This window comes from Ranitomeya imitator, chromosome 6 (genome assembly GCF_032444005.1).
Source record: "Ranitomeya imitator isolate aRanImi1 chromosome 6, aRanImi1.pri, whole genome shotgun sequence".
Classification (NCBI taxonomy): domain Eukaryota; kingdom Metazoa; phylum Chordata; class Amphibia; order Anura; family Dendrobatidae; genus Ranitomeya; species Ranitomeya imitator.
Genome location: NC_091287.1, coordinates 290,737,041 through 290,756,449, shown reverse-complemented (window position 1 = coordinate 290,756,449; position 19,409 = coordinate 290,737,041).

Genomic DNA, 19,409 nt, shown 5'->3' with positions numbered 1-19,409 from the left:
TCTTCGAGGGGCGTATAATCTTGTGCGTATTAAACAAGGCTATGAATGGAAAACTGCATTTAATACGCCCGAGGGCCATTTTGAGTACCTGGTTATGCCATTCGGGCTTTCCAATGCTCCATCGGTATTTCAGTCCTTTATGCATGACATCTTCCGAGAGTACCTGGATAAATTCCTGATTGTGTATTTGGATGATATTTTGGTCTTTTCGGATGATTGGGAGTCTCATGTGAAGCAGGTCAGAATGGTGTTCCAGGTCCTTTGTGCGAATTCCTTGTTTGTGAAGGGGTCAAAGTGTCTCTTTGGAGTTCAGAAGGTTTCGTTTTTGGGGTTCATTTTTTCCCCTTCTACTATCGAGATGGACCCTGTTAAAGTCCAGGCCATTTACGATTGGACTCAGCCGACATCTGTGAAGAGCCTGCAAAAGTTCCTGGGCTTTGCTAATTTTTATCGGCGCTTCATCGCTAATTTTTCTACTGTTGCTAAACCGTTGACTGATTTGACCAAGAAGGGTGCTGATGTGGTCAATTGGTCTTCTGCGGCTGTAGAGGCTTTTCAGGAGTTGAAGCGTCGTTTTTCTTCTGCCCCTGTGTTGTGCCAGCCAGATGTTTCGCTTCCGTTTCAGGTTGAGGTTGATGCTTCTGAGATTGGAGCAGGGGCTGTTTTGTCGCAAAGAAGTTCTGATGGCTCGGTGATGAAGCCATGTGCTTTCTTTTCTAGAAAGTTTTCGCCTGCTGAGCGTAACTATGATGTTGGTAATCGTGAATTGTTGGCCATGAAGTGGGCATTCGAGGAGTGGCGTCATTGGCTGGAAGGAGCCAAGCATCGTGTGGTGGTCTTGACAGATCATAAGAATTTGACTTATCTTGAGTCTGCCAAAAGGTTGAATCCGAGACAGGCACGATGGTTGTTATTTTTCTCCCGTTTTGATTTTGTGGTTTCGTACCTTCCGGGCTCTAAGAATGTGAAGGCTGATGCCCTGTCAAGGAGTTTTGTGCCTGACTCTCCGGGTGTTCCTGAGCCGGCGGGTATTCTCAAAGGGGGGTAATTTTGTCTGCCATCTCCCCTGATTTGCGGCAGGTGCTGCAAAAATTTCAGGCTGATAGACCTGACCGTTGCCCAGCGGAGAAACTGTTTGTCCCTGATAGATGGACTAGTAGAGTTATCTCTGAGATTCATTGTTCAGTGTTGGCTGGGCATCCTGGAATCTTTGGTACCAGAGATTTGGCGGCTAGATCCTTCTGGTGGCCATCTTTGTCGCGGGATGTGCGTTCTTTTGTGCAGTCCTGTGGGACTTGTGCTCAGGCTAAGCCCTGCTGTTCTCGTGCCAGTGGGTTGCTTTTGCCCTTGCCGGTCCCGAAGAGGCCCTGGACGCATATTTCTATGGATTTTATTTCGGATCTCCCCGTCTCTCAAAAGATGTCGGTCATTTGGGTGGTTTGTGATCGCTTTTCTAAGATGGTCCATTTGGTACCTTTGTCTAAATTGCCTTCCTCCTCTGATTTGGTGCCATTATTTTTCCAGCATGTGGTTCGTTTACATGGTATCCCGGAGAACATCGTTTCTGACAGAGGTTCCCAGTTTGTTTCAAGGTTTTGGCGATCCTTTTGTGCTAGGAAGGGCATTGATTTGTCTTTTTCCTCGGCTTTCCATCCTCAGACAAATGGCCAAACCGAACGAACTAATCAAACTTTGGAAACATATCTGAGATGCTTTGTTTCTGCTGATCAGGATGATTTGGTGTCCTTTTTGCCGTTGGCTGAGTCCGCCCTTAATAATCGGGCCAGCTCGGCTACTTTGGTTTCGCCGTTTTTCTGCAATTCTGGTTTCCATCCTCGTTTCTCTTCAGGGCAGGTTGAGTCTTCGGACTGTCCTGGTGTAGATACTGTGGTGGATAGGTTGCAGCAGATTTGGACTCATGTGGTGGACAATTTGACATTGTCCCAATAGAAGGCTCAACGTTTCGCTAACCGCCGGCGCTGTGTGGGTCCCCGACTTCGTGTTGGGGATTTGGTTTGGTTGTCGTCTCGTTATGTTCCTATGAAGGTTTCCTCTCCTAAGTTTAAGCCTCGTTTCATTGGTCCGTATAAGATTTCTGAGGTTATGAATCCTGTGTCATTTCGTTTGGCCCTTCCTGCTTCTTTTGCCATCCATAATGTGTTCCATAGGTCGTTATTGCGGAGATACGTGGCGCCTGTGGTTCCATCCGTTGATCCTCCTGCCCCGGTGTTGGTTGAGGGGGAGTTGGAGTATGTGGTGGAGAAGATTTTGGATTCTCGTGTTTCGAGACGGAAACTCCAGTACCTGGTCAAGTGGAAGGGTTATGGTCAGGAAGATAATTCCTGGGTTTTTGCCTCTGATGTTCATGCTGCCGATCTGGTTCGTGCCTTTCATTTGGCTCATCCTGGTCGGCCTGGGGGCTCTGGTGAGGGTTCGGTGACCCCTCCTCAAGGGGGGGGGGGGTACTGTTGTGAATTCTGTTGTCGGGCTCCCTCCTGTGGTCATGAATGGTACTTTGGCTGGTTCTGTCCATGGACTTCCTCTGGTGGTTGTTTCTGAGTTTCCTTCCACAGGTGACGAGGTTAATTCGTTAGCTGCTGCTCTATTTAACTCCACTTAGATCTTTGCTCCATGCCACCTGTCAATGTTCCAGTATTGGTCTAGTTCACTCCTGGATCGTTCTTGTGATCTGTCTTCCCATCAAAAGCTAAGTTCCAGCTTGTATTTCTTTGGTTTGCTATTTTTCTGTCCAGCTTGCTATTTAATTTGTTGTCTTGCTTGCTGGAAGCTCTGGGACGCAGAGGGAGCGCCTCCGCACCGTGAGTCGGTGCGGAGGGTCTTTTTGCGCCCTCTGCGTGGTCTTTTTGTAGGTTTTTGTGCTGACCGCAAAGTAACCTTTCCTATCCTCGGTCTGTTCAGTAAGTCGGGCCTCACTTTGCTAAATCTATTTTATCTCTGTGTTTGTATTTTCATCTTTACTCACAGTCATTATATGTGGGGGGCTGCCTTTTCCTTTGGGGAATTTCTCTGAGGCAAGGTAGGCTTTATTTTTCTATCTTCAGGGCTAGCTAGTTTCTTAGGCTGTGCCGAGTTGCATAGGGAGCGTTAGGCGCAATTCACGGCTATTTCTAGTGTGTTTGATAGGTTTAGGGATTGCGGTCAGCAGAGTTCCCACGTCCCAGAGCTCGTCCTTATTATCAGTAACTATCAGGTCATTCCGTGTGCTCTTAACCACCAGGTCCATTTTTGTCCTGACCACCAGGTCATAACAGTCTGCCTATGGGGGGTCTACCTAATGCTACAGGGTCTGCCTATGGGGGTCTGCCTTATACTACAGGGTCTGCCTATGGGGGTCTGCCTAATGCTACAGGGTCTGCCTATTGGGGATCTGCCTTATACTACAGGGTCTGCCTCTGGGGGGGGTCTGCATTATACTACAGGGTCTGCCTTTGGGGGGTCTGCCTAATACTACAGGGTCTGCCTAATATTACAGGGTCTGCCTATGGGGGGTCTGCCTAATACTACAGGGTCTGCCTATGGGGGGTCTGCCTAATACTACAGGTCTGCCTATGGGGGGTGTCTGCCTAATACTACAGGGTTTGCCTGTGGGGGGTCTGCCTAATACTACAGGGTCTGCCTATGGGGGTCTGCCTTATACTACAGGGTCTGCCTATGGGGGTCTGCCTAATACTACAGGGTCTGCCATTGGGGGGTCTGCCTTATACTACAGGGTCTGCCTATGGGGGGGTCTGCATTATACTACAGGGTCTGCCTTTGGGGGTCTGCCTTATACTACAGGGTCTGCCTATGAGGGTGCTGTCTTATACTACAGGGTCTGCCTATGGGGGTGCTGCCTTATAGTACAGGGTCTGCCTATAGGGGTGCTGTCTTGTACTACAGGGTCTGCCTTTGGGGGGTCTGCATTATACTGTAGGGTCTGCCTTTGGGGGGTCTGCCTTATACTACAGGGTCTGCTTATGGGGGGTCTGCCTTATACTACAGGGTCTGCCTATAGGGGTGCTGCCTTATAGTACAGGGTCTGCCTATGGGGGTGCTGTCTTATACTACAGGGTCTGCCTATGGGGGTGCTGCCTTATAGTACAGGGTCTGCCTATAGGGGTGCTGTCTTGTACTACAGGGTCTGCCTATAGGGGTGCTGCTTTATACTACAGGGTCTGCCTGCGGGTGCTACCTTATACTACAGGGTCTGCCTATGGGGTGCTGCCTTATACTACAGGGTCTGTCTATGGGTGCTGCCTTGTGCTATAGAGTCTGCCTATGGGGGTGCATTATACAATATAGAGTAGGCCTATGGGGAGTGCATTATACTATATTGAGGACTATCTGGTACATTATACTATATTGAGGACTATCTGGTGCATTATACTATATTGAGGATGATCTGGTGCATTATACTATATGGAGGCTATCTAGAGGGGCGTCATACAGTGTGGGGATTACAGTGTTGGAGCCATCAGTTTGGACGCTACTAAGGGGTCAGTATACTGTGTATGAGAGCATCATGCTGTGTATAGGGGAGCTGTACAGGGGAGGAGACTCTGGACATTATTAAATGTAAAGTGGGCACTCATTGTTATAGGGAAATTCAGGTTACTGTAACTATCAAAGGGGTACACACGGCAATATTACTTTCTTAGGGCAAAATATGGACACTGTTTTCTAGGGCACATGCACCTGGCATTACTATATTATAGAGGGGTGCCTTAGAATTTAGAGGGCACACAGAACCACACAGCAGGGGCAGTAATAGGGACACATACGGCAGCAGTGGTTCAGTATTGGGGTATCAGGTGCAGTAATAGGGTCACATACGGCAGCAGCGGCTCAGTATTGAGGTATCAGGTGCAGTAATAGGGACACATACGGCAGCAGTGGCTCAGTATTGGGGTATCAGGTGCAGTAATAGGGTCACATACCCCAATACTGAGCCTCTGCTGCCGTATGTGTCCCTATTACTACACCTGATACCCCAATACTGAGCCGCTGCTGCCGTATCAGGGGCAGTAATAGGGACACATACGGCTGTAGCGGCTCAGTAGTGGGGTATCAGGGGCAGTAATAGGGACACATACGGCAGCAGCGGCTCAGTATTGGGGTATCAGGAGCAGTAATAGGGACACATACGGCAGCAGCGGCTCAGTATTGGGGTATCGGCAGGATGAGAAGTTTGTGCAGGTTGGGAATAGATGGTGATGGGGCTGGAATGTGAGAAGTGAAATGTGTCTTTGTTGTATTCTCTGCAGGTGAGTCGTTGCTGGAAGAAGTTGTCATGTTGGTCTGGCCAGATGGAAAAGACAGGAAAAGCGACGACTCCATCATAAAGAATATCAGCGGTAAGACATTATCTGTAACTGTGCTGTGATCTATGTTCTGTAGGGCTGGTATCTACCACTGACCATATGGCGGTAATATCCATGTTGGTCTTTATATAGAGATTATCTTCAGTAACAGCGCAGTCATCTGCTGAGGTTCTCCTCCACTATTAGGGCACATCACGGAGTTGTAATCAAGGTTACCTGGTTAGGGGCCCACTCAGAAGCTTCGCTCCTCCGAGTCAAAACCCTAGCTTCGCCTCTGCATCTGGCCCAGACTGACATGACAACTTCTCCAGCTAGGACTCGGCTGCAGAGATTACAACAAAGACAAATTTCAATTCTCATATTCCAGCCATCACCATCTATTCCCAGCCTGCACAAACTGCTTATCCTGCTGATACCCCAATGCTGAGCCGCTGCTGCCATATGTGTCCCTATTACTGCACCTACTATGTGGTTCTGTGTACTCTCTAAATTCTAAAGCAACCCTCTAGAATATAGTAATGCCAGGTGCAAGTGCCCTAGAAAACAGTGCCCACATTTTGCCCACCAGAAACCTAGAAATAATGCCCTGTATGCCCCTGTGATAGTCAGTAACCCGTGTTCCCCTATAACAATAAGTGCCCACTTTACATTTAATAATGTCCCGAGTCTCCCCTATACACAGTATAATGACCCCTTGCTGTATAGTACCACCCACACAGTATACTGACCCTTTAATAGCCAAACTGTTTAATGGTTCCAACACTATATGATGGCTCCCTCACTGTAATCTCCACACTGTATGATGACCCTCTAGATAGCCTCCATATAATATAATGCACCAGATAATTCTCAATATAGTATAATGTACTCCCCATAGGCCTCTATGCAGGTCCGGCGTCAGCACCCGGCGTACCCGGGCAAATGCCGGGGCCCTGGCGAGACGGTGGGCCCATTTATGGTAGTACACACTGTCACTGTCTACATCGCTGCTGTGTGTGTACAGTGATCAAATCAAATCCCTCATCATCCCCGGCGCCCGGCGGTACCTCGGCAGCAGGGGGCAGACAACAGAGCTCTGTCTGAGCCGTTTCGCTGGCGCCTGGTGCTGCGCAGCTGCAATAGCAGCAATACTCACCTCCGCCGGGCTGTCACCATGGATACACAATACAGAGAGAGTCACTTCCAGGCGGCGCTGCGTCATCTGTCCTGTTACTTCCGGTCGGCTTGTCATCCTAAGAGCAAGAAGACAGAGCCACCATCCAGGACAAGAGGACAGGTCTAGCAGCGCCAAGCAGGAGAAGACGAGCAGCAGCTGCAGTGAGTGAGGAGGTGCACGGTCGGTGCCCTCTCCTGTGTGTCCACAACGAGGGCGACGGGCCGGCGAAGGCTAGCAGCAGTGACTGTGAGTGAGTGATTCGTCTTCGGTGACGGTCCCCGACCCCAACGCTGCGCATTGCGGGGGCTGGGGGGGAATGAATCGGAATGGGATGCAGGCAGCCTGCTGCTGACTGAGCCTGGGTCTGCTGCGTGACTGACCCTTTTACTTTCCAAATCTGATCTCAGCCAGTGTCACCCATTTTAGGTGTTGCCGCAGTTATATACTACGTCACGGGGCTGTGCTGTGTTGTGTTATATTCTGTGTGCGTGGGCTGTGTGTTATTATGACACACAGCCCACGCACACAGTATATAACACACAGCCCACGCATGCAGTATATAACACTGTTATATACTGCGTGCGTGGGCTGTGTGTTATATACTGCGTGCGTGGGCTGTGTGTTATATACTGCGTGCGTGGGCAGTGTGTTATATATTGCGTACGGGGGCTGTGTGTTATATACTGCGTGCGTGGGCTGTGTGTTATATACTGCGTGCGTGGGCTGTGTTTTATGTACTGCGTGGGTGGGCTGTGGGTTATATACTGCGTGCGTGGGCTGTGGATTATATACTGCGTGCGTGGGCTGTGTTATATACTGCGTGCGTGGGCTGTGTTATATACTGCGTGGGCTGTGTTAGTGTGTTATATACTGCGTGGCGTGGGCTGATTCTTATCTGTGCATCATGAATCGTGGTATGTGTTAAAGAGGGGGGGCCCACTGAGACTCATTTGCCTGGGGCCCTCAAAAACCTGGAGCCGGCCCTGCCTCTATAGTATAATGCATTCCCCATGGGCATACTCTACATCAGTGGTCCCCAACCTTTCTGACCTTGAGAGCCACATTCAGCTTAGAGAGAAGGTCGCGAGCCACATTCAGCTCCCACCCCCTTCAAATTAGTGTCAACCAAAGCCCCCATTACAGGTATAATGATAATTAAAGCTTTTCTACAGAAATCACTCCAGAGCAGTACACGGAGATCCAGGGGTTCACTCAATACCCCCATTCAGTATTCTCCCAACATACTGTCACATCCAGCTTTGAGCACCTCCTCTAACAGGTAGTACAAACCTCCAGCGTACCATACCTAAAACATCTCTAAACCCCTAAGACCAGTACATGTGCATCCAGATCTGCAATTCTGTGCAGGGTTACTCACAGAATTCACCATTTTGAGATGTGGTCTTCATACCTGTTTGCTAGACCTGGACCTAATGCATCAAACTGGCAAACAGTCGGGGAGGTTGGGGAGCCCTGCTCTACATAGTATAATGCACCCCCATAGGCAGACTCTATAGCATAATGCACTCCCCATAGGCAGACACTATAGAATAATGCACCTCCCCCATAGGCAGACTCTAAAGTATCATGCAACCCCCCTCCCACACACACATAGGCAGATTATATAGTATAATTCACCCCTCCATAGACAGATTCTATAGTATACTTCACTCCCCCATAGGCAGACTCTATAGTATAATGCACTTGAGCAATGTTTTTTTTTTCTTTTTTATAAAGTCCGGGGTCAAGCGACGCATATTCATCACCTTAATGAGCGGTACCACGTGACCGCTCATACAGGAAGGAAGACGCTGCAGAGATGCCGGGAAGTTCTGCGCTGTGCGGTGAGAGAAAGGTGAGTATGACAGGGGAGGAGGATGGGAGGAGGAAGGGGGAGCCTTGCACACAGGGTGGGAGGATGGGGGGAGCCGTGCACACAGAGTGGGAGGATGGGGGAGCCTTGCACACAGGGTGGGTGGATGGAGGAGCCATGCACACAGAGTGGGAGGATGGGGGAGCCGTGCACACAGGGTGGGAGGATGGAGGAGCCGTGCACACAGGGTGGGAGGAAGGGGGAGCCGTGCAAACAGGGTGGGAGGATGCGGGAGCCATGCACACAGGGTGGGAGGATAGGGTAGCCGAGCCATGCATACAGGGTGGGGAGCCATGCACACAGGGTGGGAGGATGGGGGAGCCATGCACACAGGGTGGGAGGATGGGGAGCCATGTATACAGGGTGGGAGGATGGGGGAGCCATGCATACAGGATGGGAGGATGGGGGAGCCATGCATACAGGATGGGAGGATGGAGAAGCCATGCATACAGGATGGGAGGATGGAGGAGCCATGCATACAGGATGGGAGGATGGTGGAGCCATGCATACAGGATAGGAGGATGGAGGAGCCATGCATACAGGATGGGAGAATGGGGGAGCCATATATACAGGGTGGGAGGAAGGGGGAGCCATGCATACACGGTGGGAGGATGGGGAAGCTGAGCCATGCATACAGGGTGGGAGGATAGGGTAGCCGAGCCATGCATACAGGGTGGGGAGCCATGCATACAGGGTGGGAGGATGGGGGAGCCATGCACACAGGGTGGGAGGATGGGGAGCCATGTATACAGGGTGGGAGGATGGGGGAGCCATGCATACAGGATGGGAGGATGGGGGAGCCATGCATACAGGATGGGAGGATGGAGAAGCCATGCATACAGGATGGGAGGATGGAGGAGCCATGCATACAGGATGGGAGGATGGTGGAGCCATGCATACAGGATAGGAGGATGGAGGAGCCATGCATACAGGATGGGAGAATGGGGGAGCCATATATACAGGGTGGGAGGAAGGGAGAGCCATGCATACACGGTGGGAGGATGGGGAAGCTGAGCCATGCATACAGGGTGGGAGGATAGGGGAGCCATGCACACAGGGTGGGAGGATGGGGGAGCCGAGCCATGCATACAGGATGGGAGAATGGGGGAGCCATGCATGCAGGATGGGAGAATGGGGGAGCCATGCATACAGGATGGGAGAATGGGTGAGCCATGCATACAGGATGGGAGAATGGGGGAGCCATGCATACAGGGTGGGAGGATGGGGTAGCTGAGCCATGCATACAAGATGGGAGTATGGGGGAGCCAAGCCATGCATACAACATGGGAGGATGGGGGAGCCGAGCCATGCATACAGGATGGGAGGATGGGGGACATGTATGATGAAATAGTACTGGGGAATGGGGGGCATGTATGAGGAAACAGTATGGGTGAATGGGCGGCATATATGAGGAAACGATATAAGGGGATGCGTGTAGACAGTATGGGGAGCGAACGAGGGAATGTGTGTGGACACAGTATGAGTAGCGATGTGAAAAATGGATGTGGACAGAGTACGGGGAGTGAGGGTGATGGGATGTGTGTAGACAAAGTATGGGGAGTCAGGTGAGCAGGCAGTATAGAAAGTGAGGGGGTAAATATATGACGAGACAGGATGGTGAACAGGGGGGATGTGAGAGGAGACAGTATGAGGAGGGAGGGGAATAGTGTGAGGAGACAGTATGGGGGCAGAAAAGTGAGTGGGCACAGAATAGAAACTGAGTAGCGGGGGCGTAGCATGGAGGGACAGTGTAAGGGCACACTTGAGCAATGTTTTTCTTCTTTTTTATAAAGTCCGGGGTCAGCGACGCATATTCATCACCTTAATGAGCGGTACCACGTGGCCGCTCATACAGGAAGGAAGACGCTGCAGAGATGCCGGGAAGTTCTGCGCCGTGCGGTGAGAGAAAGGTGAGTATGACAGGGGAGGAGGATGGGAGGAGGATGGGGGAGTGTTGCACACAGGGTGGGAGGATGGGGGAGCCGTGCACACAGGGTGGGTGCATGGAGGAGCCATGCACACAGGGTGGGAGGATGGGGGAGCCATGCACACAGGGTGGGAGGATGGAGGAGCCGTGCACACAGGGTGGGAGGAAGGGGGAGCCGTGCAAACAGGGTGGGAGGATGGGGGAGCCATGCACACAGGGTGGGAGGATGGGGGAGCCGAGCCATGCATACAGGGTGGGGGAGCCATACATACAGGGTGGGAGGATGGGGGAGCCATGCACACAGGGTGGGAGGATGGGGAGCCATGCATACAGGGTGGGAGGATGGGGGAGCCATGCATACAAGATGGGAGGATGGGGGAGCCATGCATACAGGATGGGAGGATGGAGGAGCCATGCATACAGGATGGGAGAATGGGGGAGCCATATATACAGGGTGGGGGGATGGGGGAGCCATGCATACACAGTGGGAGGATGGGGAAGCTGAGCCATGCATACAGGGTGGGAGGATAGGGGAGCCATGCACACAGGGTGGGAGGATGGGGGAGCCGAGCCATGCATACAGGGTGGGGGAGCCATGCATACAGGATGGGAGAATGGGGGAGCCATGCATGCAGGATGGGAGAATGGGGGAGCCATGCATACAGGATGGGAGAATGGGGGAGCCATGCATACAGGATGGGAGAATGGGGGAGCCATGCATACAGGGTGGGAGGATGGGGGAGCTGTTATGAACAGGTAATTCAGAATCACAATGGACATTGAAGTTCAGAGCACACAAGGTGACCTGACATTTACCAAAAACATAGGACGAGCTCTGAGACGTGGAAACTCTGCTGACCGCAATCCCTAATCCTATCACACCACACTAGAGGTAGCCGTGGATTGCGCCTAACGCTCCCTATGCAACTCGGCACAGCCTGAGAAACTAACTAGCCCTGAAGATAGAAAAATAAGCCTACCTTGCCTCAGAGAAATTCCCCAAAGGAAAAGGCAGCCCCCCACATATAATGACTGTGAGTAAAGATGAAATACAAACACAGAGATGAAATAGATTTAGCAAAGTGAGGCCCGACTTACTGAATAGACCGAGGATAGGAAACATAGCTTTGCGGTCAACACAAAAACCTACAAACAACCACGCAGAGGGGCAAAAAGACCCTCCGCACCGACTAACGGTACAGAGGTGCTCCCTCTGCGTCTCAGAGCTTCCAGCAAGCAAGAAAAACCAATATAGCAAGCTGGACAGAAAATATAGCAAACAAAAAAACACAAACAGAACTTAGCTTATGCAGGATAGAGAGGCCAGAGGAACGATCCAAGAGGAAGCAAGACCAATACTAGAACATTGACTGGAGGCCAGGATCAAAGCACCAGGTGGAGTTAAATAGAGCAGCACCTAACGACTTAACCTCATCACCTGAGGAAGGAAACTCAGAAGCCGCAGTACCACTCTCATCCACCAAAGGAAGCTTATAGACAGAACCAGCCGCAGTACCACTCACGACCACAGGAGGGAGCTTGGCCACAGAATTCACAACAGTATCCCCCCCTTGAGGAGGGGTCACCGAACCCTCACCAGAGCCCCCAGGCCGACCAGGATGAGCCACATGAAAGGCACGAACCAGATCGGCAGCATGGACATCAGAGGCAAAGACCCAGGAATTATCTTCCTGACCATAACCTTTCCACTTAACCAGATACTGGAGTTTCCGTCTCGAAACACGAGAATCCAAAATCTTCTCCACAATATACTCCAATTCCCCTTCAACCAAAACCAGAGCAGGAGGATCAATAGATGGAACCACAGGTGCCACGTATCTCCACAACAATGACCTATGGAACACGTTATGGATGGAAAAAGAAGCCGGAAGAGTCAATCGAAAAGACACAGGATTAAGAACCTCAGAAATCCTATATGGACCAATGAAACGAGGCTTAAATTTAGGAGAGGAAACCTTCATAGGAATATAACGAGATGACAACCAAACCAAATCCCCAACACGAAGTCGGGGACCCACACAGCGCCTGCGGTTAGCGAAACGTTGAGCCTTCTCCTGGAACAAAGTCAGATTGTCCACTACATGAGTCCAAATCTGCTGCAACCTATCCACCACAGTATCCACACCAGGACAGTCCGAAGACTCAACCTGCCCTGAAGAGAAACGAGGGTGGAACCCAGAATTGCAGAAAAACGGCGAAACCAAAGTAGCCGAGCTGGCCCGATTTATTAAGGGCGAACTCAGCCAAAGGCAAAAAGGACACCCAATCATCCTGATCAGCAGAAACAAAACATCTCAGATATGTTTCCAAGGTCTGATTGGTTCGTTCAGTCTGGCCATTTGTCTGAGGATGGAAAGCCGAGGAAAAAGACAAATCGATGCCCATCCTAGCATAAAAGGCTCGCCAAAACCTCGAAACAAACTGGGAACCTCTGTCAGAAACTATGTTCTCTGGAATGCCATGTAAACGAACCACATGCTGAAAAAACAATGGCACCAAATCAGAGGAGGAAGGCAATTTAGACAAGGGCACCAAATGGACCATCTTAGAGAAGCGATCACAAACCACCCAAATGACCGACATTCTTTGAGAGACGGGGAGATCCGAAATAAAATCCATAGAGATATGCGTCCAAGGCCTCTTCGGGACCGGCAAGGGCAAAAGCAACCCACTGGCACGAGAACAGCAGGGCTTAGCCCGAGCACAAATCCCACAGGACTGCACAAAAGAACGCACATCCCGCGACAGAGACGGCCACCAAAAGGATCTAGCCACCAAATCTCTGGTACCAAAGATTCCAGGATGACCAGCCAACACCGAACAATGAACCTCAGAGATAACTTTATTCGTCCACCTATCAGGGACAAACAGTTTCTCCGCTGGGCAACGGTCAGGTCTATTAGCCTGAAATTTTTGCAGCACCCGCCGCAAATCAGGGGAGATGGCAGACAAAATTACCCCCTCTTTGAGAATACCCGCCGGCTCAGACAAACCCGGAGAATCGGGCACAAAACTCCTAGACAGGGCATCCGCCTTCACATTTTTAGAGTCCGAAAGGTACGAAACCGCAAAGTCAAAACGGGAGAAAAACAGCGACCAACGAGCCTGTCTAGGATTCAACCGTTTGGCAGACTCGAGATAAGTCAAGTTCTTGTGATCAGTCAAGACCACCACGCGATGCTTAGCTCCTTCAAGCCAATGACGCCACTCCTCGAATGCCCACTTCATGGCTAGCAACTCTCGATTGCCAACATCATAATTTCGCTCAGCAGGCGAAAATTTCCTGGAAAAGAAGGCGCATGGTTTCATCACCGAGCAATCAGAACTTCTCTGCGACAAAACAGCCCCTGCTCCAATTTCGGAAGCATCAACCTCGACCTGGAACGGAAACGAAACATCTGGTTGGCACAACACAGGGGCAGAAGAAAAACGACGCTTCAACTCCTGAAAAGCTTCCACAGCAGCAGAAGACCAATTGACCACATCAGCACCCTTCTTGGTTAAATTAGTCAACGGTTTAGCAATGCTAGAAAAATTAGCGATGAAGCGACGATAAAAATTAGCAAAGCCCAGGAACTTCTGCAGACTCTTCAGATATGTTGGCTGAGTCCAATCATAAATGGCCTGAACTTTAACAGGGTCCATCTCGATAGTAAAAGGAGAAAAAATGAACCCCAAAAATGAAATCTTCTGAACACCAAAGAGACACTTTGACCCCTTCACAAACAAAGAATTCGCACGCAGGACCTGGAACACCATTCTGACCTGCTTCACATGAGACTCCCAATCATCCGAGAAGACCAAAATATCATCCAAGTATACAATCAGGAATTTATCCAGGTACTCTCGGAAGATGTCATGCATAAAGGACTGAAACACTGATGGAGCATTAGAAAGTCCGAATGGCATAACCAGGTACTCAAAATGGCCTTCGGGCGTATTAAATGCTGTTTTCCATTCATCACCCCGTTTGATACGCACAAGATTATACGCACCACGAAGATCTATCTTGGTGAACCAACTAGCCCCCTTAATCCGAGCAAACAAATCAGACAGCAGCGGCAAGGGGTACTGAAATTTGACCGTAATTTTATTTAGAAGGCGGTAATCAATACAAGGTCTCAGCGAACCATCCTTCTTGGCCACAAAAAAGAAACCCGCTCCCAATGGCGACGATGACGGGCGAATATGACCCTTCTCCAAAGACTCCTTCACGTAACTCCGCATAGCGGCGTGCTCAGGTACAGATAAATTAAACAGTCGACCCTTAGGAAACTTACTACCAGGAATCAAATCGATAGCACAATCACAATCCCTATGCGGAGGTAGGGCATTGGACTTGGGCTCATCGAATACATCCCGGTAATCAGACAAGAACTCTGGGACCTCAGAAGGGGTGGATGATGAGATAGACAGAAATGGAACATCACCATGTACCCCCTGACAACCCCAGCTGGACACAGACATTGATTTCCAATCTAATACTGGGTTATGGACTTGTAGCCATGGCAACCCCAACACGACCACATCATGCAGATTATGCAACACCAGAAAGCGAATATCCTCCTGGTGCGCAGGAGCCATGCACATGGTCAGCTGGGTCCAATACTGAGGCTTATTCTTGGCCAAAGGCGTAGCATCAATTCCTCTCAATGGAATAGGACACTGCAAGGGCTCCAAGACAAACCCACAGCGCCTAGCAAACTCCAAGTCCATCAAATTCAGGGCAGCGCCTGAATCCACAAATGCCATGACAGAATAGGAAGACAAAGAGCAGATCAAAGTAACGGACAAAAGAAATTTCGACTGTACCGTACCAATGGTGGCAGACCTAGCGAACCGCTTAGTGCGCTTAGGACAATCGGAGATAGCATGAGTGGAATCACCACAATAGAAACACAGCCCATTCTGACGTCTGTGTTCTTGCCTTTCAGCTCTGGTCAAAGTCCTATCACACTGCATATTTAAGTAAATAGGGCAGCACACTGCAGCGCCAAAACATGCAAACTTGAAAACACAAAATTTGAACTGCATTACTGCACTGAAAACATGAAAAACGAGAGCTTTTAGCGCATAAAAATGGCCAATTTTATGTGTACCTCGTAGCCACGATAAGGCATCTCTCTTATACGAGGCCCTACGCTTGACCTACCTCTCTGAGAATAAACGTCTCCATCTGAATGGGTACATGTGAAACCTCTCCTTGGACTCAAATTCTCTCTCACTGTGGAGGGGTATTGGACCTATTATAATTAAAACACCTGAAGCTAGGAGGCGGGGAGTGCACGATCAGAAGGCTAGAGAATACATTTCAAAAAACCTGATCTGCACATCCAAACATAGACACAGTGTGAACAGGTGCTGAACCCAGAGTCGCCAACTCGTATATATTTAAGTAAATAGGGCAGCACACTGCAGCGCCAAAACATGCAAACTTGAAAACACAAAATTTGAACTGCATTACTGCACTGAAAACATGAAAAACGAGAGCTTTTAGCGCATAAAAATGGCCAATTTTATGTGTACCTCGTAGCCACGATAAGGCATCTCTCTTATACGAGGCCCTACGCTTGACCTACCTCTCTGAGAATAAACGTCTCCATCTGAATGGGTACATGTGAAACCTCTCCTTGGACTCAAATTCTCTCTCACTGTGGAGGGGTATTGGACCTATTATAATTAAAACACCTGAAGCTAGGAGGCGGGGAGTGCACGATCAGAAGGCTAGAGAATACATTTCAAAAAACCTGATCTGCACATCCAAACATAGACACAGTGTGAACAGGTGCTGAACCCAGAGTCGCCAACTCGTATATATTTAAGTAAATAGGGCAGCACACTGCAGCGCCAAAACATGCAAACTTGAAAACACAAAATTTGAACTGCATTACTGCACTGAAAACATGAAAAACGAGAGCTTTTAGCGCATAAAAATGGCCAATTTTATGTGTACCTCGTAGCCACGATAAGGCATCTCTCTTATACGAGGCCCTACGCTTGACCTACCTCTCTGAGAATAAACGTCTCCATCTGAATGGGTACATGTGAAACCTCTCCTTGGACTCAAATTCTCTCTCACTGTGGAGGGGTATTGGACCTATTATAATTAAAACACCTGAAGCTAGGAGGCGGGGAGTGCACGATCAGAAGGCTAGAGAATACATTTCAAAAAACCTGATCTGCACATCCAAACATAGACACAGTGTGAACAGGTGCTGAACCCAGAGTCGCCAACTCGTATATATTTAAGTAAATAGGGCAGCACACTGCAGCGCCAAAACATGCAAACTTGAAAACACAAAATTTGAACTGCATTACTGCACTGAAAACATGAAAAACGAGAGCTTTTAGCGCATAAAAATGGCCAATTTTATGTGTACCTCGTAGCCACGATAAGGCATCTCTCTTATACGAGGCCCTACGCTTGACCTACCTCTCTGAGAATAAACGTCTCCATCTGAATGGGTACATGTGAAACCTCTCCTTGGACTCAAATTCTCTCTCACTGTGGAGGGGTATTGGACCTATTATAATTAAAACACCTGAAGCTAGGAGGCGGGGAGTGCACGATCAGAAGGCTAGAGAATACATTTCAAAAAACCTGATCTGCACATCCAAACATAGACACAGTGTGAACAGGTGCTGAACCCAGAGTCGCCAACTCGTATATATTTAAGTAAATAGGGCAGCACACTGCAGCGCCAAAACATGCAAACTTGAAAACACAAAATTTGAACTGCATTACTGCACTGAAAACATGAAAAACGAGAGCTTTTAGCGCATAAAAATGGCCAATTTTATGTGTACCTCGTAGCCACGATAAGGCATCTCTCTTATACGAGGCCCTACGCTTGACCTACCTCTCTGAGAATAAACGTCTCCATCTGAATGGGTACATGTGAAACCTCTCCTTGGACTCAAATTCTCTCTCACTGTGGAGGGGTATTGGACCTATTATAATTAAAACACCTGAAGCTAGGAGGCGGGGAGTGCACGATCAGAAGGCTAGAGAATACATTTCAAAAAACCTGATCTGCACATCCAAACATAGACACAGTGTGAACAGGTGCTGAACCCAGAGTCGCCAACTCGTATATATTTAAGTAAATAGGGCAGCACACTGCAGCGCCAAAACATGCAAACTTGAAAACACAAAATTTGAACTGCATTACTGCACTGAAAACATGAAAAACGAGAGCTTTTAGCGCATAAAAATGGCCAATTTTATGTGTACCTCGTAGCCACGATAAGGCATCTCTCTTATACGAGGCCCTACGCTTGACCTACCTCTCTGAGAATAAACGTCTCCATCTGAATGGGTACATGTGAAACCTCTCCTTGGACTCAAATTCTCTCTCACTGTGGAGGGGTATTGGACCTATTATAATTAAAACACCTGAAGCTAGGAGGCGGGGAGTGCACGATCAGAAGGCTAGAGAATACATTTCAAAAAACCTGATCTGCACATCCAAACATAGACACAGTGTGAACAGGTGCTGAACCCAGAGTCGCCAACTCGTATATATTTAAGTAAATAGGGCAGCACACTGCAGCGCCAAAACATGCAAACTTGAAAACACAAAATTTGAACTGCATTACTGCACTGAAAACATGAAAAACGAGAGCTTTTAGCGCATAAAAATGGCCAATTTTATGTGTACCTCGTAGCCACGATAAGGCATCTCTCTTATACGAGGCCCTACGCTTGACCTACCTCTCTGAGAATAAACGTCTCCATCTGAATGGGTACATGTGAAACCTCTCCTTGGACTCAAATTCTCTCTCACTGTGGAGGGGTATTGGACCTATTATAATTAAAACACCTGAAGCTAGGAGGCGGGGAGTGCACGATCAGAAGGCTAGAGAATACATTTCAAAAAACCTGATCTGCACCTCCAAACATAGACACAGTGTGAACAGGTGCTGAACCCAGAGTCGCCAACTCGTATATATTTAAGTAAATAGGGCAGCACACTGCAGCGCCAAAACATGCAAACTTGAAAACACAAAATTTGAACTGCATTACTGCACTGAAAACATGAAAAACGAGAGCTTTTAGCGCATAAAAATGGCCAATTTTATGTGTACCTCGTAGCCACGATAAGGCATCTCTCTTATACGAGGCCCTACGCTTGACCTACCTCTCTGAGAATAAACGTCTCCATCTGAATGGGTACATGTGAAACCTCTCCTTGGACTCAAATTCTCTCTCACTGTGGAGGGGTATTGGACCTATTATAATTAAAACACCTGAAGCTAGGAGGCGGGGAGTGCACGATCAGAAGGCTAGAGAATACATTTCAAAAAACCTGATCTGCACATCCAAACATAGACACAGTGTGAACAGGTGCTGAACCCAGAGTCGCCAACTCGTATATATTTAAGTAAATAGGGCAGCACACTGCAGCGCCAAAACATGCAAACACAAAATTTGAACTGCATTACTGCACTGAAAACATGAAAAACGAGAGCTTTTAGCGCATAAAAATGGCCAATTTTATGTGTACCTCGTAGCCACGATAAGGCATCTCTCTTATACGAGGCCCTACGCTTGACCTACCTCTCTGAGAATAAACGTCTCCATCTGAATGGGTACATGTGAAACCTCTCCTTGGACTCAAATTCTCTCTCACTGTGGAGGGGTATTGGACCTATTATAATTAAAACACCTGAAGCTAGGAGGCGGGGAGTGCACGATCAGAAGGCTAGAGAATACATTTCAAAAAACCTGATCTGCACATCCAAACATAGACACAGTGTGAACAGGTGCTGAACCCAGAGTCGCCAACTCGTATATATTTAAGTAAATAGGGCAGCACACTGCAGCGCCAAAACATGCAAACTTGAAAACACAAAATTTGAACTGCATTACTGCACTGAAAACATGAAAAACGAGAGCTTTTAGCGCATAAAAATGGCCAATTTTATGTGTACCTCGTAGCCACGATAAGGCATCTCTCTTATACGAGGCCCTACGCTTGACCTACCTCTCTGAGAATAAACGTCTCCATCTGAATGGGTACATGTGAAACCTCTCCTTGGACTCAAATTCTCTCTCACTGTGGAGGGGTATTGGACCTATTATAATTAAAACACCTGAAGCTAGGAGGC